A 23,884-nucleotide genomic window follows, 5' to 3' on the forward strand; every position below is an offset into this window, starting at 1 on the left:
TCCAAGTGTTCATGAATAGTTTCAATATATTGCCACTGGTCTGAAATAGATTGACTAATATTGGCCCACAGGATTTTCTTGATTTCAGCTACAACCTTGTCAAGAGAGAGCTCTTTTTCCAGTTCCTTTATTTTCTTCTCAAGAGCCCTTACCTCTCTTGTTTTTTCAGCTACACTTTGTTTTGATTTATCATACTTTTCTTCAATGATAGCCAATTTATCCTTGGCCTCTTTTAGTTCAGCCATCTGTGCTTCTAAAGCCTCAAGCTCTTTCATCATGTTCTGCATGCTTAGACTGGGTTCCTATTCTGGTGCTGCTGCTGGAGCTGCTGTTGAAGGGGCTGCCTCTGATGTTTGTCCTGTGGGAGGACCTGCTGTAGATGCCTGTGCTGGCTGCATTGGTAATTCAGCTTGCTTTGTTTTTAATGCTACCTCCAGTGCATTGTCTATTTCCATCAATCTTCTGTACAAACTTAGGAGTAGAGCCATTACATCCTGGTCCTTCTTTTGCTCTGCCACTTCTCCAGTCTGAGGGTGAAGGGTAGCTGGCAGCTTGATATGCTTTCTCATAGCTGCTATGTCTTCATCTCTCTTCTTTAGTAGTGCCTGCACACCCTTAGGGTTCTTTGGATCATGACCCAACTCTACAATGATCTCTTCCAAGGACTTGATTCTGTTGTCCTTGGCTTGAGATGATGCTTTTTCCAATTCCAGCTGAGCAACAATATTGTGTAAGGAGTTTTGTAATTGGTGTGCTAGCAGGGTCTTATAAGCTAATGTAGAATATAACATCTCCCCCGTTTGCCTGTGTAGCTCAATCTGATCCAAGGGGTGGATGTCTTTGGCAAAAATTTCCAGGTTTGTTCTGATATAGTCGACAGCTGTTTGAGGTTGCTGCATAGTAGGCCTGAAATGACTAAGAGTCATTTTCTGTTCTTGAATGTCATAAGCAGACATTAATCTTTGCTGATTGGTTGGTGCCATTTTCAAAAGTTGATTGTAGATTTGGTGTTTGAGGGGCTCATTCCTTTTCTTGATGTCTATGAACTGCTGCTTGATGCTAGAGTCCGCCTTTGATCGCTGCCTTGAAGAGCTCACCTCTGCCCCATGTGATATGTCTTGTCCTTGCTGTAAGGAACTGGCCGATGTTTCAATGCTAGGAGGGGGCATTGTATTAATTGGCCTCTCTGGTAATTCCTCCTCTGAAAAGGGGTTTAGCCTCTGCCTTTTTTCCCCTTGCTGTTCCGTTGAAGTTGTAAGAGGAGTGTCCTCTTGTTTGTCCCTTTTCCTTGTTCTTTCTTCATTAACAGGTGTTTGTAGAACCGAGGATTCAACTGTTACCTCCTATCTCGAATGGATTTGCTCTTGTGTTTGCTGTTCTATGGGGGCAGGTTCCTTGGTTGTACCTTCCTGCTGCTCTGCTTGCTGTTCCATACTTGGAGGTAACTCTTCTTGCTGCACTGCTTTGCCTTTAGCCATGTCTGCTGTTTGGTCAGTTGTTTTAGCAGGCTGCTTGGGAACGGTGGACGAAGAGGCAGCTTCTCCGAGATGCTGAGTGCCAGAAGACCAAACCTGTCCAAAATATTCCAAGTCAACTGCTTTTTCTAAAGTTTTAATGGCCTTCTCTGCTAATTCTTCCTCAGAATAATCTTCCACTAAGGTGCCTTGCCTCCACTCTAGTTGGCTAGCATATTTTTCAATTTTTGGGATGCTAAAATGATCATAGGTGGCAAGCCTATATTTGATTCTCCTGAGGCTTATGAAATGGTTAGGGTCATAGGGTGCCCAATAGAAATTGGTCTTGAGGAGGAGGCTCTTTAGCATTTTGTCTGCCTCTTCCCAAGCTTCTTCCCTCTTATTAAACATAAATGGACCCAATTGATGCTTAACTTTTAACTGTGCCTTCTTGTTTCTGCTATGGAAATGAATCATATCTGCATTGCCGAACTGCCTGAAGTATTCTAGTGCAAAGAGTCTCAATGGGAACATACTTTGGTAGCATGTATGGTGCTAACTCACAACCATATACTCTGATCACTGTGTGGTCTTGGTAAAAGTACCAATCTCCAATACTATAGTTCTTAGAGAGCTGGAGAATTTTCTGCATATCATCAGTAAGTCTGGGAGGAGGGGAACTCTGCAGTAGTGATAAGGCTGGGTGAATGAAGAGGTCAATAAACTCACAGTATGTATATGGTGAGTAATGAATATGATGGCAGACTGATGTCCAGAACATTACAGACCTTCTGTTCCCCTTTGGATCTAGTTTCTTGAGGAAAAGAGGAAAGGCATCAGGCTGATTGTACAATATCAGATGATATATATAGGAGGTGTACTTGAAAACCCTCTGTCTTTCCAAGTTCATGAACTGTTCATGCATTTTGTTGGCTATAAATGAAGCATAGTCATACTGACAGCAGGGGGCTGTCCTGGGGCAAAAATAGATAGCACTACCAATGTTGTCTCATCTACAAACTCACTGGTTTTGAACCCTAGGATGGAGGATATCATGTCTACTAACAGTCTCCCTATGTCATTAAACCAGACATGCAGATAAGGGGGAGGCTGCTTAGGCTGAAACTCTGGAAGCATAAACAGTTGGCCAATTCTTGTAACTTGTGAGCTGGAGAGCTTGCCACCTTGTTCTAGTAGAAGCTGCATAGTAAGAGGAGCCAGTGGCTTTGTAGGTCGAAATTATAGCATTTGGTTGATAGCTTCAGGAGAAATGTGGAACAAGACAGAGCCTGAAGGACTCAGAACAACCCTTTGATTGGGGTCATAGTTTGTGCAGCACTGGTGGATCAAGTTAGGAAACTCATTGACCTGAGGGAGATAGTAGATTGGCAAATGGGATTTCCAGATTCCCAAGAGGTCTGTACCATCTCTGTGTTTCTTCCTTAACTCACAAACTGTTTCTATGTGGTATTTGTTACACAGCTCTACAGTGTCTCTCATTTGATAGTCTCTGTCTGCCAGGGCTAGCCATTCCAGGTCCTTATGTGGGGCATTCAATGGTGCAATGTTTAATGCCACAGGGGTCTCCATGGTTAATTGATATTTGAAGCTGTGTTTGAACTTGATTTTCTGGGTACAGCACTATAGAGCAGTGAATTTTCAACAAGGGGGGCAATTTGCAGAAAGGACCAGGCAAATAAGGGATAAACTGAGTTGAAATGCTTCTGGGAGAGTTTCAACGAGCAAATGCTGGGATTAAGAATTGCTTTCCCGGTGGATTTGTCTAGCAGAGGTTTTAGATTTGCGAATGCACAATAATCTGTGAAATTGTGATAATTTAGCACAATGTGGAACCTCTGTAGGTGGACTTTGGGCTTTTAGTGGGAAATGAAGCTCGGTTGCTGAAGGTTCCTAGCAATTTCTGCGTTTTCCCTCTTTTCTTATTTGCTTCGGTGAATTATGCAAAAACTATGGCACGCAGAGGGAAACTGATAAATACCTGGGTAGAATATGACAATGGCGTTGATATACAGGTGAATTCACAGCGCCAGCAGCAAGGAAGCAGTCTTGAGAGTTGGTGGACAAACAACGTAACAACTCATGCAGAAGTACAGTGAGTGTTTTTGTAAATAACGCGAAAAAATGACTTTTTTGGGCAAAATAGGGAAATTTGGCCTTTGGCGCCTTTTGTTGGATGATGTCACCATGACGTCATAGGTGTGGTTAGGTACGGAAATGATGACGTGGCGGCCGGTGGGCGACTCTTCGTGGACAGGTGACGTGGCAGACAACTCAGAGAAAATGGCGGATCGGGCGGTAATGTTATGCTGAAGCGGCAATGACGTGGGGGTGACGTGGGAGTGACGTATAGCGGGAATCGGAGGGCGGTAAGCGGTAATATCGGACCACTGAAGGTACGGGTGTGGTTTTGGCAGGAGGCCGCCCGACGAAATGTAGGAGCGACACGCGTCTGAGCCCTGACGTCACTTTCTGACAGATTTCGGGCGCTAACGTCCAGGCATCGGGGGTGGTCCAATATTGCTGTGGGCTGTCGGATGGGAGGGCCCGAATCCGACGGTCGACGGGCTGCGGAGGTGATGGGTGGATACGGCGGAGATTTTAATAATATTTTTTGTTTTTTGCGGTGCGGCGCCCTGAAATATATATACTTTGGGAAATGGAACAAAAGTGGGTTTTTGCAAGATTTGCACCATGGCGGGAATAATGCAATGTGAAGGTTTGCAGAGCGGAGAAGGGTAGGAATGGGTTATTAAATTAACCAAGTGTTAATCCAATCCCCAATGTTTCAAAGTGACCCAGATATCAAAGACCTTTGATTCTATAGTATTGTCCAAACTTTGAAACTATGGCTATAATGCCCAAGGGGGGAATTTACATATTATTTGGGCTTTTTCACAATAGTGTTATAGTAGTATGGGAAGAGGGGCACTTAGGGAGTTAGATAATAGGGTTAGAAGTCAATGTGAATTGGGGATATGAGAGATTGGAATTGAGGAATAGAAAACTAAGTTTAGTGAGTAAACTTAGATTTTTAGGAGTTGATGGGGAATGATTTTACACAAGAAATGTGGCTTCTTTTCGGAGAAGAAAGTGAAAACTTGCCATGAAGTTTCCAAGAAGAAATACAAGGAGGATTATTTAGGAAGATCCTGAAGTCCCCCATGGGATGTTAGAAAGAGATTCTTTTGGGAAAAACAGGGGGAGTTAGACATGCTTCTTTATTCTGCCTTTAAAATGATGCATAGATACCTTCGCAACTGCTAACATATGCCTTCTTGATCAAGGCCAAAATTGAATATGATCAGGATTCTGCAACTTCTGGCTACCTACCCAGCTTAGAACCTAGCATTTTTTGTTACTTCAGGGAGGGTGCACTTAGACTTGCAAACCCTCATATGCTCTTTTCTTTTTGCTGCTCTCCTACCTAAATCTACCCTTATATCTTCCAAGGGCCCAGATTAAGCTAGTGGGCTCCTTTCTTTCTCTATCCAGCTAATCATCTGTCAAGCTTAAACTGTTTGAACAGGTACTCATTACCTACTCTACAACAAGCAATTCAAAACATGGCATGGCCCAGCTTGAACTGTTGAGCCATGCATCAAGATAGCAGTGGCATTTTGATTGGCCACTTTCTTGGTCTTTCTTTGGGGTTCATTTCAATTCTTTTTCTTTTGACCATTTCATTTTCTTGCCTTTTGATTACTCTTTTAAGGCATACCCTCTTTACATTTTTTAACTTTTTGCTTAGTTCACAAAAATGGAACCTTTGTATCATCAAAGATGATTATTTTTGGCACTTCCACTGTCAATCATGAAATATGAAACCCTATTTGTATAGGAGGCTAACAGCAGGGTGAAAAAGTTAATAGTTCCAGATGAAAAGAGATTGGAAGAGTTACTTGATTGACTGGACTAAGCAGTAACTTAGCAGCAGTGAAAGGTTTTTCCAACACAGTAGCCAATGCAAGTTTCAGTTCAACATCAGTATTTTTAATGACTCGGCAACAAAAACCACCCAAATAGGGCCACCATTTCCCTCATAGTCTACGTGGCCTATTGTTTTTGCCAGATTAGATGATATCAGTTTGTAACTAGGCTAATAAAACACTGTCAGTTTGAAAACGATCTTGTAGATAATTATTGTAATTTTTATTATAAATTCTTCACTATTTCATGCATCAAGGGTTGATTTTCGAATGTAATTTTTGTTGCATATTGTAATTTTGAAGTACTGGAGCATCAATAATACAGGGACCTTTTGCAGGATTCATGTGGTGTCTTGAATGGTGATATGTTTCTTGTCTTTACCTATTTAAACACTATTATTTCTTTCCTCTATTTTTCTAATCCTGAATTAATCAACAGAAATTGTGATAAATAAGATTCGTTATCAAGAGCGCCCTATTTTCGTTGTTGTTAATTTTAATGTTTTCCTATAAAGTTGGGATAAAGAATTCTTAATTTCTCTTTGTTCTCTACTGAACTTTACATTTTTGATTTTCCACCATCCATTTAAACTCTGGAAAGATCCATTTACTACACCTATTTTTCCCTGTGAGAACTCCTTTAAAAATTGATGAACAAACTCTAGTTTAGTTTATAGACTCCATAGCCCAATGGAATTATAACACTCAAATCAACCAAACCTTTTAAACAAAACAAATAAGTACAATCATAGCTAGCCTAAAACTTACACTAAAACAAAGCTAAATTAAACAGAGAGATCCCTCTCTGAAGCTGGCTGGGCTAGATCCTAGCTTCCAAAGTGGTTTTGATGATTTCCTATGTGTGTACTCCCTCCACCTCAAAAATACAGAATGACAACAACAAGCTTCCTTGCGATCGACAAGGTGTTTACATCATTAGCTCTTGATTGGTCGAGTTCACTGGTGTTTGACATCATCTCATTTATTCACACTTAGTGGAATGTACTAGGTACCTTGGGGTCCATTTTCCTCATTGATGGATTCCCTTGCATTTGTTACTGGTTTACCTCATTGGCTGGTAATCAGGCGGTTTCTACCATGCTCGACATTAGCTCATTTATTCACATGATGTATATTTGTACCATCGGGGTTATGTCAAAGACCCTGGGTTAGGGACATCTCACTCTTATATGGCATCCTTCCTAGGTTGCATTGGAGTTATGTATCATTCATGTACTTTGAGGACTATCTTGAGACACTTCTCTGTCTGTCATGTGTCCATAGTCCTACTGATGTATACTGTGACATAGATCCACATTTGTATTTGTTAGTGGCTATGCTCTATATGTTGAGTCACATGGATTGATTGTGTATGTCTTCGTGGCCTGTTGAAGCCTTGCAAATCGTTGCTTACAACATGGGGGGAAAACCACCCACTCTGGCCCTTGGTTGGTAGTTCCTTTTCCGTTTGGTGTGGTGGATCCAACTGGGGATAATGGGACCAATTTCCCAATCTAATAGTGTTGATGGGGTGATATGTAATATCTGGAGTAATGTTTAAGCTAAAAGTAATATAATCTGAACTAATAATCACATATATATATCCTAATGTAGACAATATCTAGCTATGACTATACTCGGGAATAATTTTGAAGTATGCGGTCTACAATAATGTCCAAAAGAATTTGGTAACAAAGATAATTAATTTGCAATAAGAAATGAAATCGTTTAACAATAATCATTTTGGATAAATAGTTAGCCAAACCGATTGTGAAATATATATCGCATAAGAAATTACTCATATATTCAACATAAAATTTAGGCCATCACCATACAAAAGTGCAATAAATGATAACCAAGATTCAAACTTTCATACATAAACAACTTGAAGAGAAGTTATTGCCTAATACATAAGTAAAACAAAATTATGGGATAAATGTACCATTTGTAATAAGCCCTGTTCATGTGATTCAACAATATTGATCTACTTCCAATCAATCCAACACCATATAAGAGTACAAAAGTGTAATTTCAGTAGAAGATGCCACATAAGATAAAAATAAATATTGTTCCATTCATTTCACCAGAACTTCCTCAAAGGGACAGAAGTGCATGTTTTGAAGATTGTTTCTGATAAAATTTCTGGACCCCTCTCTAAATGTGTGAGAGGGGTTTAAATACTAAACTATAAAACTAAAAATAGATTATTACAAAAATAGTTGAGGAGGTTTAAACGACCTTCCTCAAATTATGAAAAATAAAACAAAAATATAAATGAACATGGTGACTAACTCCTTTGTGTTTGATCCTTAAGATCGTAGATGTCTGTCATGAGCTTAAGCTATGATGGTCGGCTGCTTTAGATCTCAACTGCCCAGTGAACACGACATCGGTCATTGCTGGCACCATTTTCTCCATAGAAGTGGTTGGGCATCGCAGTTTCATCCACTGGTTGTGAGGCTTCACTAAATGTTGCCAGTATGCTTCCCAGTTTAACCTGGTCATTTGCCTAATTACTTCTCCTTTTTCCTTTGTTGCCTACCTCCATTGTTGTTCGAGTTGTTTGACATTTAGAAGAAAAATTGGAATGGACTCTACTACTAGGTTGGTGCTATGTAAATTTTCATTGATGTTCTTGATAACACTATTTGCTGCTGCTACTATTGCCTTTTCTGTCTGTTTAAGCCTAGCATCCCAGTCTACAAATAAAATTTCCTTGTGTGATTCCTCCAATTTAGGCAAGTCAGCCTTTCTCCCTTCTTCTGAATTTTGCCAGGTAATGAAGTCGGAAACTCTCTTGAATATTTCATCATATTCAAGTCTCATATCAATGACTTGGCTTGTTAATTTGTCACTTGTCTCACAATAGGAATTCCATTGCGAGAACTTCTGGCATAATAGTTTCTTTTGGTGCATCAACTGGGAGTTAAGGCTAAGTGATTCAATAATAAACTGATCATTTTTTGGATCATCTTTATCCAGATCATTTATTCCTTGTATATGAACTTCCTTCTTTGCTAAGCTGGTTTGATGTTTTATTTTCATCTGCTCGAATTCGCGTTGGAGCTTAGCTAACTGCGATTCTGCTTGCTTGTTACATTTTTCTTGCTGTAGTTGTTGTTCTAACATCAAGATTTTATTTTCCCTTTCCTTTAGCAACATTTTCACCTCTGTTTCTTTATCGATAGTCGCTGAGCATAGGCCCCTGCAAACTATGACAGTCTAGTAAGGTTGGCGGATGGGTCGATGGGTGAGTGTTTCCATACAATATCCATCGGTTCATTATCGGGAGTAGTAGCAGTTGTAGCATCCAACTTCCTTTTATTCATTTGTATTTTAACAATGGCTTTGTGGGTAGGACTGTAGAATACATCTAAAGGAGGAATCTCCTCAATCCTCAAAACAATTTCAGAGGTAGGAGTGTTAGGAATGTTCTCTACCTCTTAAGTATTTACAATTTTCTCTATTGTAATTTCTTGAGTTGTTATGTGCCGTGGAGTCTGTAGCTTTGTAATTTATTTCTTAGCATGGAGCTTTTTATTAAAGTTCTCCCATTCTTCATCTAAATCAATCACAAGGGGTTTTATTGGTTGGGTGGAGGTGTAATGAATTTCAATCTGTTTTTTAGCTGAAGTTTGCTCAACTGTCTTTTCTGTAGACTAGGTTGTTTCTCTTTCTAACTCCTTACTTTTGCTTCTCCCATTCTATGATTGTTGTTCTGAGTGCTTTGATTCCCTCATAGATTTCTCTTGGGATTCTACTTAGGAGTCATCTCTAGAGGTTCCTCTGGAACTACCCTCTAGGCTTACATTGGGAGTCGGCTCCCTTATTGGTTCAATCCGCAGTTGGTCCAATGGGACCTTTAACAATATCCTTTCTATGTATTGATGAAAGGCCTCAAGCTCTTCTTGGTCAAAAGTAGTGATGACATGTGCTTCACTTCTGTGAATGTCTCTTTCTGTAGGAAGATGTCATTAAATGGATCTTCCTCGTGACTGAATACTTTCACTTTTACCATGGTCGTGAAGTCTTTGGCAGTGCCAAATGGGTCATACTACCTACCTAGGAATTTAGGTAATTGTAGAGATAACATGATCTCTGCTTCTTTAAATGCATGCCCCACATCGTGTAGTGCAAATGCTCCACATTACAAAGGGAATGTAGGCCAAATCGCCTTTTTTTCTTCCTTCAATGCTTTTCTCAGCCCACCCTCACTAGTTGTTTTATAGGATATCCCTCTAGCCATCAATTTATCCAGAACATAGTATGGGAGGACATGTGGTAGGGTAATGCTACAAAATACTCTGATATACGTGAATGTTTCCTCCCTAAACCATCTGGCCACTGGGAGGATATCTACCCCGGCTTCCTTGGAAAACCTGGGGGCATCTCAGTTGTAAATCCATTTGTGGACAGGGAGCATGACTCCATGAATTTTTTTGTAAAAATGTGGTTGAAACTGAGATTCCCACATGTCTTTATCGTATATATGAATGGGAAGTGGATCTTGGATAATGCACTTCCATCCCATGACAGGAATTTCGAACCAAAACAAATTGCATCCATTACATAAGCACTCATAAAAAATGGAGGGTAAACCCTCGTTGAGACACTCCTTTTCCTCCTATAATCGATTATTGCCTTCACTAAATTATCAGACAAAATTTGGGCCCAATTCATTATAGTTGCATTTACGGCTGCATCTATTAATGGCAGCCATTGTTGGGAAAATTTAGTACTATCGGGCTTGCCAAACATCCTACATAGCATGGCCTCTGCAAAACTATGAGGGGGAGAAATAGACGCAGTAGAGTACATACCATTTTTGTCCTTTTTGATTTTTCCTTCATTATTTGAGCAGGTCTAGGTGTAGTCTATTGGTCCTCGTTCTCTTTGGAAAACTTCTCAATGAACTGCTTGGTGTAGATGGCTTGTGGCTCTGGTAGGTGGTACATAAGCCGTAGGTTGTCCAGCGAAAAAGATCCCATAACCTCTTGGCTTCTGTTCCTGAATTCTATGTCTGAGATATCGACCTCGTCAATAACCCATTTAACCATATCTGTATAAGAGATTAGCTTTGGGTGTGCAGTTATGCGATGCAAAAATGAGCATGCCATCTAAAAAATGGAGGCATATGAGGAATCACGATCGTCAACTGTGATCTTTGTTTCCAGAAGTCTTGGTTCCTCTTCTTCTAAGATATTATACATGGTTTCCCATGTAGAGGTTCCTCCATCTCTGCTGCATGTAGTATCCGAAAATAGGGGAGTCATTTCTGATTTCTCAGATGTGACTGCCTTGCCTTTCTTCACCATTGCTCCCAAAGATTTGTTTTGTGGATTGTTCCTGAAAGTGGAGAAAAACAATAGCTATCGGATATACAGAGATAATAATGAACGTGAAATGGAATGATACAGATAACTTGTAAAGGTGATAAAAGGAGTTTTATTTGAACGCACGTAAGAAGATATCATATCACATTAAATGGCTTTTCACACATAAATGCCATTAACCTTCACTAAATGCCCACTAATGTTCATTATCTCTTAGCTTTAATGCTCATAAATGTCCACATCGTAAGTCGGGAAAAGAGCTTCTAGGGTGGCAAGCCTTCGAATTGTGATAATGTCGATTTTGTGATTTGCGAAGCAATATCACAGATCACATTATCGCATTATGCCTTTTTTCTTTTCTTATCGTCTCTTATGTTTTTGCGAGATGCGAGATGTGAGACACCTATTTATTATTTCTAAGACAATGCTCATTTGTTAGGTTTTCTACGTAAAGACCTTTTTACTAAGCGACAGACCTAAACATTTGTTTGTAATGTATGTCGGGAGTGGGTCTGAGTTTTGATTGTATTTCGCAATTTCGACGGATGGTAAGTTTGCGGTGTTCTTTTAAATGCTAGAAATGCGGTGAGGTAAGGGAAATGATGTGATCACAATTTCACATTTCGCTTGTTTTTTAGGTAACTTATTAAGGCGTGCCATCTATGAATAATGATATGCGATGTGAGACTTAGTTTTGATGAGAAATACCTAAGGACCAAGTTTATATAAGAAACTTAGTAGTTTCAAAGCGTTTTAGCACACAATCCTCCTTTGATTGCTTTTTACTAGATTTGGTGGGTTAGCAAAGATTTCAATCATGCTTAATCATATGATATGCGGGAAAGGCAAGCATTTACTAGTTCTTTTGAAAAGGGGTTTGATTGATATCTTGTTTTATTCCAAAATTAATAAAGAAAATTCTTAAATGCTAAAATTATTTTGGAAATATTTTTTTTAAGGGTCCCCATTTATTAATGTAATATTGACTACTACTATTAATAAATGGAGGGTAGTTGAATAACACAACAATTGGCGATTCACTTGGAAGAACAAGTTATCTCTGAGAGTTTTTTGAAAATTCTAAAACATCCAAAATAAAGATGATTTAGAAAATAGAATTTATATGAAATATAAGATAAGTCACATTGATCTTTGAATATTTAAACAATATCTACTTAATCATCATCCTTTTGATTATTCTCAACTCATAAGAAAGTTACTTTGTCTACATCAGTCATTACTTGGTTTTAAAGATAAAAACAGGGGGGCTGTTTTTAGATCAATTTTTGGTATACTCAGTTGTCATAGGTAGAGCCTCTGCTGCCAGCAGGCATTCATAGCCTCGACGGAGTTATCTTTTAGCCAACAATGATTCAGTATCCCACCTTGGTCAGAATGAAATTTTAGAGACAAGCTCAGATTTATATACTTATTGTCTTTTTATTTTCTAAAATAATTATTTTTCTTCAACCTTTTATCTTTTAACCCTTAAAGGACAATGTCTTGGTTTGGTGACCAAAATTGACAATGTCATTCACTTGACTTATAACTTAACTAAACAAGCTGGCTCGTAATGAGACCCCTTGTATTTTTAATTAATAAAATCTCAAGCCATTACCCTATTTTGATATGCAATATTGGTAATGTCAGCTAGTTATAACCTTATGATCATTGTAAGCTGGCTCTTGATGAGACCTCTTATCCTTTAAGTTTAAGTATATTTTAGAATTATACTCTAAAAATGAAAGTTGATTAGGTGGGGAAAATCATTGGCTCCTTAAGAGCTTCTGGATGACAATTGTAGAGTTTGAGGATGCTTTTCTGTAGAAAGACTTTGTTTTGTTATCGATACTTTTCTTCATTGATGTAGAGGAAAGATTTATTTCTAAAGTTAAGTGTCATCAAAGATCAAATAAGTTTGGCAGAGAACATGAAATTTCAGAGCAATAGAACTTAACTATATGTTTCATATGTGAAGATTACTTTCATAACAGTCTTTACTTATACAAGTGAAAAGTCAAAATTAAAAAGAGACTATCATTTGTAAAGCCAAAAGTAAATGTTTTTCAACTTGTATTATTCTTTCTATAAAAATAAAATAAAGGCAATAATATACAATGAATATAAGAGATCATCTTCTATGGAAAGTATTTCGTTAGAATCTACGCATTAACAGGTAGAGATTCTCCCTTACCTGATAAATCCTGCAATAAAAAGGTTGATGGGCCTATTTGTTCCACAATTTGAAATGGGTCGAGCCACATTTGTTGGAAATTGGTATGCTTACCTTTTTCTTTGTGGGCTTTATCCCATTTCAATACTAGATCTCTGATTTGAAAAGATTTTGAACTTATAGAATTTGAATCAAAGGAAGTCTTGACTAACTGTTGATGATGTGCGTGTATGATTCTAGCCTTTTCCCTTTTCTCTTCAAGCTTAAGTATTTGTAATTGTCTAACTTGCATAGAAGAGGAAGGAGTTTCTTCAATGAACTGAACTAAGGCTAAAGAGGGAATATCCACATTTGTAGGTAAGACAACTTCTTTCCCATAGACCAAATTGAAAGGAGAAGTGCTAATGGAGGCTTTTTGAGTTATTTGATTTGCCCACAGAGAAAATATCAAAGACTTATGCCAGTTCTTTTGACTTTGGTCAACAGTTCATTTAATAATCCTTATGAGATTTTTGTTTGTAGATTCAGCTAACCCATTTCCCTGGGGATAATTGTTAGCATAGTACTTAAGCTTAAAACCTCTTTTGAGAGCAAATTATTTCATGGAATTGCCTGAAAAATAAGATGTGTTATCAAACAGAATGACAGATGGTAGACCAAATCTAGCTATGATAAATTGATCGATGAATTCAATAATTTTTTCAAAATTGGCTACCTTGAGTGGAATTGCTTCCACCCATTTTGTAAAGTAATCAGTTGCTGTAAGGATGTATCTATGTTGCTTAGAAGAATGAGGAACGATCTCACCTATTATATCCAATTCCCATTGCTCAAATGGTTGTTCAATATTGACTGGCTGTAAGGGTAATGCAGGTTTTATTTGTCTCCCAACAGCTGTCTAACAAAATTTACATCTTCTTACATAACTTTGTCTATCTTTGAATAATGTTGGCCAGTAATAGCCGACATGCAGGATTTTATGTGCGGTGGTATCTCCTCCAAAATGTCCACCAGCTAGTCCATCATGAAGTTCCCGCAAGACCTTATTTGCCTCAGTTTCAAGACACCTCAATTTCAAGACATCTAAGTAAAAGGGAATCATAATTTATTCTAAATGTCACATCATTGACAATTTAATATTGTCTAGCTTTTAGCCTCAAGGCCCTTCTCTTTTTGTAATTTAATTGCGTTGGGGCATATCCATTTTTTAAGTAAAATATGATATTAGCATATCTTGATTCAGTGTCATTAAGGCTTACCTCATAGAATTGTACATCATCACCTGAGTCTTGTATTACTGATAGATTAGATGCTCCTGCTAACATCCTGCAAAAACCTTGACCTTTTATAATTTTTGTTGGTCTGATTTCAATGTCATATTCTTGCAGAGATGTTACCCAATTTTCTCTCTTCTCACCTACATCCCTTTGTATTAATAGATTTCTCACTGCTGAGAATGGCACTATTACTTTGGTGTGGTTTTTGAGGAGAAAAGGTCTGAAGTGTTTTATTGATTTGAAAACGTCAAAAGCTTGTTTTCAACATCTCAGTAATGTAATTCAGCCCCCTGCAAATTGGAGCTAAAGAAATAGATTAGGGATTTAGCTTTTTCTTCATTTACTTATGTTAATATGGCTACATATGATTTCTTGGAAGCGAAAGTATATAAAATGAAATGATTTGAAAAATTCAGGGTGGCTAAAGATGGAGCATTTATGATTGCTAGTTTGATCAAGTTAAAAGCTTCATGTTCTAAGTGTCCCCATTTAAACAGAGATTTTTCTTTATCATGGATTGAAGAGGTAAAACAATTCGTGGGAAGTCAGGGACAAATCTTCTAAAAAATTTATCTGACCTAGGAAAGATTGCATTGATTTTTTGTTATGAGGTAAAGGTATTTCAGAAATTTCTCCTATTCTATCAGGGTCTATGTGAATCCCTGATTTCGACACAATGAATCCAAGGAGCTTCCCTTCACTTAACGTGAAGAAATATTTCTTAGGGTTAAGAGAAATTCCATTTTTGGAATATACAATTATATCATATAAGTAGATCACTATTGATTTGTTTACTAAACCTTTGAAGGCTATGTCCATGGCTGTTTGGAAAGTAGCACCAACATTAATCAGTCCAAATGGCATCTTTTGATAAGCATAAGTGACCCATTTTGTTCTGAATGTAGTTTTTAGTTGGTCATCTCGATGTACTAGGATTTGATTATAACCTGAGAATCCATCTAGTAAAGACATTAGTTGTGAGCCTACAACTGATTGCAATATATGTTCCATAGGAGATAATGGGAAATTGTCCTTTTGGAAAGTTTTGTTGAGGTTGCAGAAGTCTATACATATCCGAATATCATTGTTCTTCTTTCTGATTGGGACAAGATTGGAGACTCACCGGGAATGTCTGACAGGGAAAATAATCTTGGCTTTCAGCAGTTTGTTTAGTTCAGATTTAATCGATTTTCTAAATTAGGATGGATTTTCCTTAATTTCTGTTGAACAGGCTTCTCATCAGATGTCAAGGGGATAGTATGTTGAATAATAGAAGTGTCGTATGTTTCAAGATCATCATAGTTCCATGCAAAGACATTCTTGTATCTCTTCAACATACATGTAAAGGCTAATTTTTCATCTTATGTAAGCTCGAGGCCTAGATTAATATTTTGAGGTTTCAGGTCGGTTCCAAGGTTAATCAATTCAAACCTTAGAGTTGAACTCTGAAGTTTTGAGTTGGTGGGTTTTTTAAATCTGTCTTTGAGGTCAGATAAATCTTCTAACTTAACTACAGACTTTGGTATAGAAATATTGGCTATTTCTTGTTTAAGTTGGCTATCATACTGGTCTTCATCAACTATCTGGTCATCATAAGAGCCTTCTGATGTCAAAAAGCTTATGATATCCGGGTCATTATTAAAGAATCTCTAGTTGGCAATATTATCGAGAATATAAGGCCTAAAAATCAATTCAATAGAAAAGCAATTAGGGCTATAATCTTTCGGTGGAATAAGCTTGGAAGTGACATTAGCTAGGAGATTGGCACTGGCATTTTGGAGTCTTGGAATAGGGGAAATATTAAACACTGTAAAGTGGGAAGTCAGGTCTTGAACCAATGACAATAGTGATTCAAATGTCCTGATAGACATTGGATAGTATTTCTTACCTGTTTTATCACAATTTATGAATCTCCAATCACTTGGAGGTGTTTTATATTAAGTCCAATGGTCTTATACAACCCTTGAACTAATGCTTCATATTTCATAGTGTTATTTTTGCAATCAAATTCAAGTCTGCATGCTAACATAGTATTTTCTCCTCTGGGGTTGACTAATATGCATCCTGCTCCTGCTCCATCATTAGATTTAGATCCATCAAAAAATAATTTCTAAAATAAAGAGCTAACTATAGGTTTATCTACAAAATTTATGCATTTAGAAGTGTTTGTTTGGGAAAAAATTTCAATTTGAGATACAACAGAGTTTTCCAAGAAAGGTGAATTGTAAGCATTGAAATTTCCTAGAAATGATTCTACTAAGTAGTTACCGATGATATTGTTTCTATACATGACTAGTTCATTTTCTCCTTCTAGCTCTGTGACTATGTACTTTTGATGTTTTTCGCGATCAACCCTTATTTGATTTGGCTTGCCATTATAGGGAAGCCACATGTGAGAACAATCAGTTGCAAAATAACCATGAAGTTTTTTTGACAAGTCCCTACTAAGGATTAAGCCATAGAACTCAGGAATATTAGCCACAAGAATGTCAATGACTTGAAAAATTTTAGGGTTTGACAAAAGTCTGATGGTTACTTGATTAAGTTCCCCAAAAACTTCGACTTGAGATCGATCTAACTATACTATACGTACAACATATTTTTGGGGCTGAACATTCAACTTTGCAAAATTGTTCTATGTAAGATGTTAGATGAAGCTCCTGAATCAACTAAACAATTGTGTAAATTATTATTAAAAACTTCAAAAGTAAGGAGGAATGGAGGAGTATGAGATTAGTTCTTCCTCTGATTAGAGCGATATCAGTTGGATCAATTTTGTTTAAAGAGGTGCTAGGGGCCTTCCCATTTCTTGGGTGTCTTGTGAGATCACGACAACAGGAAGTGGTACAGTAGGTACTGCTTTAAGTTCTTTAAGGAGTAGCTTCTGCTGATGCTTCAATTTTCTAAGCTCATGAAAGGTGATGTTTTCCCTAGTCTTCTTCATATCATCAAAAATATTATATTCCATTTCATCAGAAACTATCAGAATTTTAGCTGAAGGTGAAGAATCTAATTGAGAAGGAGTGGTTTGAGTGGATTTTGATGAAGACTTATTACCGGTTGTTTTGTCCCTGGGAGGGCTCATTGAAGCCTTCTTCTTTGGATTTGTTTGTGGCAAATCAACAAGGTTTTTACTTCAGGTGGCAACAGGCAGTGCGTCTTGAGTTTCTTCGTTGGGAAGAATAAAATCCCACATTCCTTGTAACTCCGCCACTTCTTCATCATTTGTTTGTTCTTCGTTTGTTGAAACTTCATCCTCCTCTCCATCTGATTCGACATTTGATATAGCATTTGGAGGTTTAGGATCAGCAAGGGAATTCCTTTTAAATGGTCTAAAAGATTTTTTAGAGGAGGTCTCTGCTCCCTATTTTTTGATATCAACCATTTCGTTAGACATGGCTTTGAGGAATTTTTGTAAACCTTCAAGATCGAAAGGATCTTTAGGTGGTTTCTTCTTGGAGTCATCCATAAAAGTTACTTTCTTAGATTTTCATTCTCCTAGTGCGTTTTTCTTTTCTACAGCTAGAATGAGTTTTTCTATAGCTATTTCCTCTTTCATATTTTTTTCCAAAGTCAGTTTGGCAGCTCTATCAACGAAAATAGTTGTGTTTGAAGGGAGAGCCGAAATATACCATTCATTTTGGACTTCATCGCTATGCTTATATGCTGTTGGTATCTTATTCAATAATTTATTAAAGCGAGAGTTGAAATCTTTTATTGGTTCTTTAGATTCAACTTTCAAATTTGAGAGATCATTGATTAGGGTAGTTGTGGATCTATCATCTCCAAATTTAGTTAAGAACTGCTCTTGAAAAGCATCCCATCTATTAATAGAACCCGATGGTAATGAGAAGTACCATGATCCTACTGTTCCTTGTAAAGTATATGGAAATAATCTTATAATTGCATCTTCTTCCACTACTTCATTCAAGTTAATGGACAACATGAAATTGTTTATATGTTCCTTAGTAAGTGGGCCATTATCAGGATTGAATTTGGGTAACCATTTCTCTAGATGAGCTGGCAATTGATGTAAAGGCCCAACCATCCTAATATCTCCTGGGTTTGTCCATGGCCTCGGAGTATTCTATGCCATTGCTAGTATGTGAGTAGGAGAAGGTGTAGCAGTGGTTGAAGGTGATTGGGTAGATGAGGATGTAGTTCTTGTACCTGTGTCAATTGCGATCTGGAGTGGCGAGGTGGACGATTGATCTTGTGATGGTATAGATGGAATGAATGAAGATGAAGATTGTGTCGATGAGAGAACCTCGCTATGAGATCCGGATGGTGTTTTCTTAGCTTTCTTACGGCTTGGCAGAGGGAATTCGAATAGTGGGATTCCAAGTTTTTCACTTTGTGCTCTAGTTAACCATTGAGATGGGGTAAACTGAGAGGTAACACTATCTTGGGATAACTTAGATTCTTCTTGAGATAACGGAATCCCCTGTAATTTATGAATCCAAAATTGGACTTTAGGGGCTTGTTGTGGTCACCAACAACCCCCCCCTCTTTGCTTGATGTTATCCATAACCTCAAGCAAAGTGGGGACCCTGAACAAAAAATCCAAAAAATACTTTGTTAAAATTTTTGTATTTTTCTCCCTAAGGCTTCAATCGCATTGCAAGGAAAGACTGAGGCATCCCCCAAGCGCGAAAAGCAAAACTGCGAAAGAGTGACGCGAAGTTCATCGTGTCGCATGCATTCCAAGCGCTCTTAAAAAGAAGAGATTCAAGAAACGCCGATCACCGATATGCGACATCGCACAGCGCAAACGTCGCACTAAGAAGCATAAACCATTGAATGAGATCTGCGATCTACGATGTCAGCGATCTGCGATATCAGTGAACCGCGATCAGCGATCTGCGATCTGCGATATGAAAAGACTCATCGCAAGAATTCTCCGACATACACGATAGACCCAAGATTGAGCGCGCACCTTAAATGAAATTAATGACCGCATGCTTGAGTATCCAGAAATGATTGCATCGCATTTTCTGAAGAGTCAAGTCATGATGAATGTCAGGATTATGCATTCATTAGAATTTAATGCTTTCATGTCAATCTTTTCATTTTCCCTTCTTCTTTGCGTAGACTGCAAGACACGCAACTGATATAAATCTATATGCAGGAAACATCTAAGGAAAAGGGGAAAGCGCCAATCAGATAACAGAGAGAAGATGCCTCCGCAAATGGATGCCGCACTATCAGCGAACCGGCACTGATGAAATTAGACTGTCCAAGACGAAGAGTCAAAGGCGCACAAAAGCAGCGTGTTTGCAAAAGATCCTGAAGCTCAGACTTGGTAAAGCAGAGAAAGAAGCGCAAGAGAAGGAGGACGCTCCAGAAAAGCCTGGAACAAAGAACGGAAGAAATTATCGACACAGGGAATTGTCCATACAGCACGACTCCTAACTCACTCAGTCATTCGCACGACCAGAAACCAAAATAGCAACAGCAAAATCAGTTCGAGAAGAACCTGGGTTGTGCTAAGTATATACGCAGCGAATACACCCAGCTAGAGAAAGGTTTTCGAAAATATCTTCTGGTCTGTCTGAAGGAGGTGCCAGCTCTTGTTATTTTCACTTTTATCTCCCGAGCGAAAGAAGAAGGCAACCAACCGACTCTTCCCAGGCAAACGTTGCACTGTTTACAGCACTAAGGAGAATATACAGAAACGGTCAGAAATTAGATTTTAGTTTTAGAAATAAATTTGCTTTTAGTAAAGGGCGGTGATTTGAAGCCGTTTCCCTAAATTTGTGTAATTAATATTAATTAGTTAGTAGTATTTAACCCTTCTCATGGCATTTGGAGAAGGGTCCGGAAATCTGTCAAAAAACTTGTCCTCAGAACATGCACTTCTGCACCCTCGGAGGAGGTTTTTGATGAATGGATGGATCGCGATTTATTTATGTTTGCATTTTAATTTCTGTTACTGATGTTTCACTTCTGTACTCTTAGCAGATATTAGAACAAGTAGAAATAAATCATTATTGCTTGAAGTTTATTAGTGAAGTCAGTCATAAATGGTACTTTTATCTCTTGACTAAATTCTGCTAGTATTCCTAAAGTGATATGCAGCTGAGTTCTTTATATGTTACTGTATGAATGTGTGTATTACCATTTGGCACTTCTGTACGGTGGAGTCATTTATTTATGCTTGACATATGAATAACTGATTATGCGATATGCTGTTCACAACTGTTCTGCCTAACTTCTTATGCAGAGTGGTTTATCTTTATTGATTTATATTCTGATAATAGTTGAATGATCTTTATTACCAGCTATTGTTTGAAATCTTTCTAGATCGCATAACAAAAGAAAACACCCCGGGTTAGCGTAGATTAGATGTATTGTTTTTCTTCATTAGATTACATTAGTATAGAGTTAGTTTAGCAGTTAGAATTAAGACTAGTTTAGAAAAACCTTTAAATCAATACCATCAAACTCTACACACACACGCACACCCTTCACATTGGGAAACTGGTCCCATTACCCCCAGTCGGACCCGCTACTCCAAACGGGCAAGGAGCCGCCAACCAGGTTCTGGACCGGGTGGGTATCCCCCTTGTTGTCGACCCGATTTCGGGGCCCTCAACATTTCTGGCGCTAGAAGGAGGGCATGAGCTATGAATGGCGCATAATTCAAAATCCAAATACCATTCTGAGAGCAAATCACCCTCACCAACTTCCCCGACTTCTCCGGTACGATTAAACTCGGAACTAGAGGTCGCTCGGGTATCCACCGCTGCTACACACCGTAATACATCAGACCAACTTATCATTGATCCCCCTGAAATTCAAACTTTGATCCGTAAACTCCAGGGATTCTCCATTTTTACTCAGAGGTCTGATAAATCTAAAGGCAGCGTGACTTCGCAGTACAATCCTGCTCATCCCCTGACCAGATTGAAGAGTGAAAGGTTTGGCATCCAGCCAACTGAAATTCCTCTCCCCACTAGGAAAAGAGCAAGGAAAGCACTTCCAGAGTCTGACAGAGAGACTCTTTCGTCCACTTCGTCCATTTCAACTCCCTCTCCGCGAAGTCAACCACCCACATCTTCACCTCAAATCACCCATCCATCTTCCACAACCCTTCCTCCGCAATCATCGAAGATCATAATATCTCCATCTTCTCAACATCAGAAATCACCTTCTGCACTTTTGTTAACTAGCAACTCAGCGATGGCCCAGTCTCCATGGAACAATCCTGGGGCGGTTTTAATGCCTCCACCCCTAAGTCCAATACCCGCCCATCCTGAGAAATGGCTACCGAAGTTCAATCCAGAAACAGGAATGCTAGCTGAAGAACATATCAATAATTTCATGCTTTCTGTTAATCTCAACGGAGTTACCAACGAAGATGTCGTGGTCCAACTTTTTCCCTATACAATGCAAGGGACAGCCGGGTCATGGTATTTTTCGCTGCCCTCCGGATCTATCACGAGCTGGGACATTTTTCAAAGTCAATTTCTTACCAAATTCGGTGATGATAGATCGACAGCGACACTGATCAACGATTTATCCAATCTCAAAGCTGAGGCTAGGGAACCCATTAAAGATTTTAACTTACGGTTCAACAAGATCCTCAACAAAATCCCCGCTGCTTCCCAACCCAGCGAGGAAGTGAGATGTGAATGGTACATCACGGCCTTACCTTCAAACTTGGCCATCTTCGTAGATAGGGCAAGCAAGACAACCTTAGTTGAAAATTTGATTGAGGCGTTAGCAGTTGAAAAACGCGTAGTAGCCCTAGAAAAGAGATCTGCAATCGAAGAATGTAAATCTAAGAAAATCTCTTTCAAAGAAGACACCAAGAAGAAGCAAACGAAAGATCCTTTCGATATGGAAGGATTACAAAAGGTGTTAAAGGCCATGTCTAATGAGATGATTGACATAAGAAAACAAGTAGCAGAATCGTCCCCAAGAAAGCCTTTTAGGAATTTTAAAAGAAATCCTCCCATGGAGACGAAGCCACCCAATGTGGTCTCAAACGTTGAATCTGAAGAAGAATAAGAAGAGAGCACCATCGAAACACAGACCGACGATGAAGAAGTGGTGGAACTGCAAGGAATGTGGGATTTCATCCTCCCACAAGAAGAAGATCAAGAAGCATTTCCGGTTAGCACACGAAGCAAAAATCAACTTGATCCTCCCCAAACTACCCCCAAACAGAAGGGCGCAAGCCCTGCAGCAAAAGAAAAGGTCGCAACAAAGAAAACAACTGCTAAAGCGACCCCATTTAGCCCAGCCCAATCAGATCAAACGCCTCCATAAAGAACACTGATAGTGTCGGATGAAATGGAGTATAACATCATCGATGACATGAAAAAGACTAGGGCTAATATCACTCTGTACGAGTTGAGCAAATTGAAACAACAACAGAAAATCATGATGAAAGAGTTACATGCCGTGCCTACTACACCTTTACCTACAGCTGTAGCTTCCCACCATATAGGAAGACCTCCGGTCAACACGATCAATAAAATCGATCCGAATGACATCGCTTTGATCGGAGGAAGATCTAGATCTCATACTCCTCCTTTCCTCCTCACTTATGAAATCTTTAATAGAAACGTGCACAACTGCTTGGTTGATTCTGGTGCCTCAACCAATATTCTACCCAGGTCAATATGTGCCAAACTGAATGTTCAACCGCAAAAATCCGCAGTGCGCATAGTTCAACTTGATCGATCGCAAGTCGAAGTGATAGGTGAACTTAACCAAGTGACCATAAGACTGTCGTCTAACCCCAAGGTATGCCAGGTTATCGACATTCTAGTGGCTGATATCCCTGAATTTTATGGTTTGATTCTTAGCAGGGACTGGTCCGAGAAACTCCATGGATACTTTTCAACCGACTGGTCGCACATGTGGTTACCCTCCAACAGGAAACCAAATCAAATAAAGGTTGAACGAGAGTTGCACCAAAAATACATAGTGACGGATTTGGAAGGAGAGAATGAAGCCATAGCATACAACAGCAGCATCATAGGCAACTACTCGGTAGATTCTTTCCTCGGAAATTTCAATGCTCACATATCACCTTATTTGGAAAATTCAGTTTTGTCCCAAGTAGAAAACTTTTCCCAGACTGATGATTCAAAATGTGTTAGTTTTTTAGATAACCCTGTAAATACATCTTTATTTTGGAAATTATATTTTGATGGATCTAAGTCCAACGAGGGAGCAGGAGCAGGATGCGTTCTAATTAGCCCAGACGGAAATAAGACTATGCTTACATGCAGACTCGAGTTCGATTGCACGAACAACACAACGGAATACGAGGCCTTGGTGCAAGGCCTATACAAAGCAATCGGATTGAACGTCAAGTATCTTCAAGTCTTTGGAGATTCCGAGATCGTCGTCAAACAGGTACGTAACACCATACACTGCCTGTCAAGTCATTTGAAGCACTATCAATCGTTAGTTCAAGATCTCACTGCACATTTCATAGCATTCAATATTTCGTAAGTCCTGAGACTCCAAAATGCAAGCGCAGACCTGTTAGCTAACGTAGCCTCCAGACTCATTCCCTCCGAAGACTTTAGTCCAGACAGATTCTCGATAGAGTTAATTTTTAAACCATCCATCCCTGACAACATCACCAACTAGAGGGTATTCAACGACGACCCAGACATCGTAAGTTTCCTCACCTCTGAAGGATCCTACTCAAACCAGATAATTGACGAAGATTGTCATG

At 38.8% G+C, this 23,884-nt stretch overlaps 1 pseudogene; it reads left to right on the plus strand.

Moving 5' to 3' along the window:
- Positions 1–276: 276 nt before the first annotated feature.
- The window catches only part of LOC149186512 (coatomer subunit beta'-1-like), a 102,432-nt pseudogene continuing 78,824 nt past the window's right edge, over positions 277–23,884 (plus strand).

The sequence above is a fragment of the Pinus tabuliformis genome, chromosome 3_1 (genome assembly GCF_031772625.1).
Source record: "Pinus tabuliformis cultivar Carrire ecotype Pingquan chromosome 3_1, CPIR1, whole genome shotgun sequence".
In the NCBI taxonomy this organism is placed as follows: Eukaryota; Viridiplantae; Streptophyta; class Pinopsida; order Pinales; family Pinaceae; genus Pinus; species Pinus tabuliformis.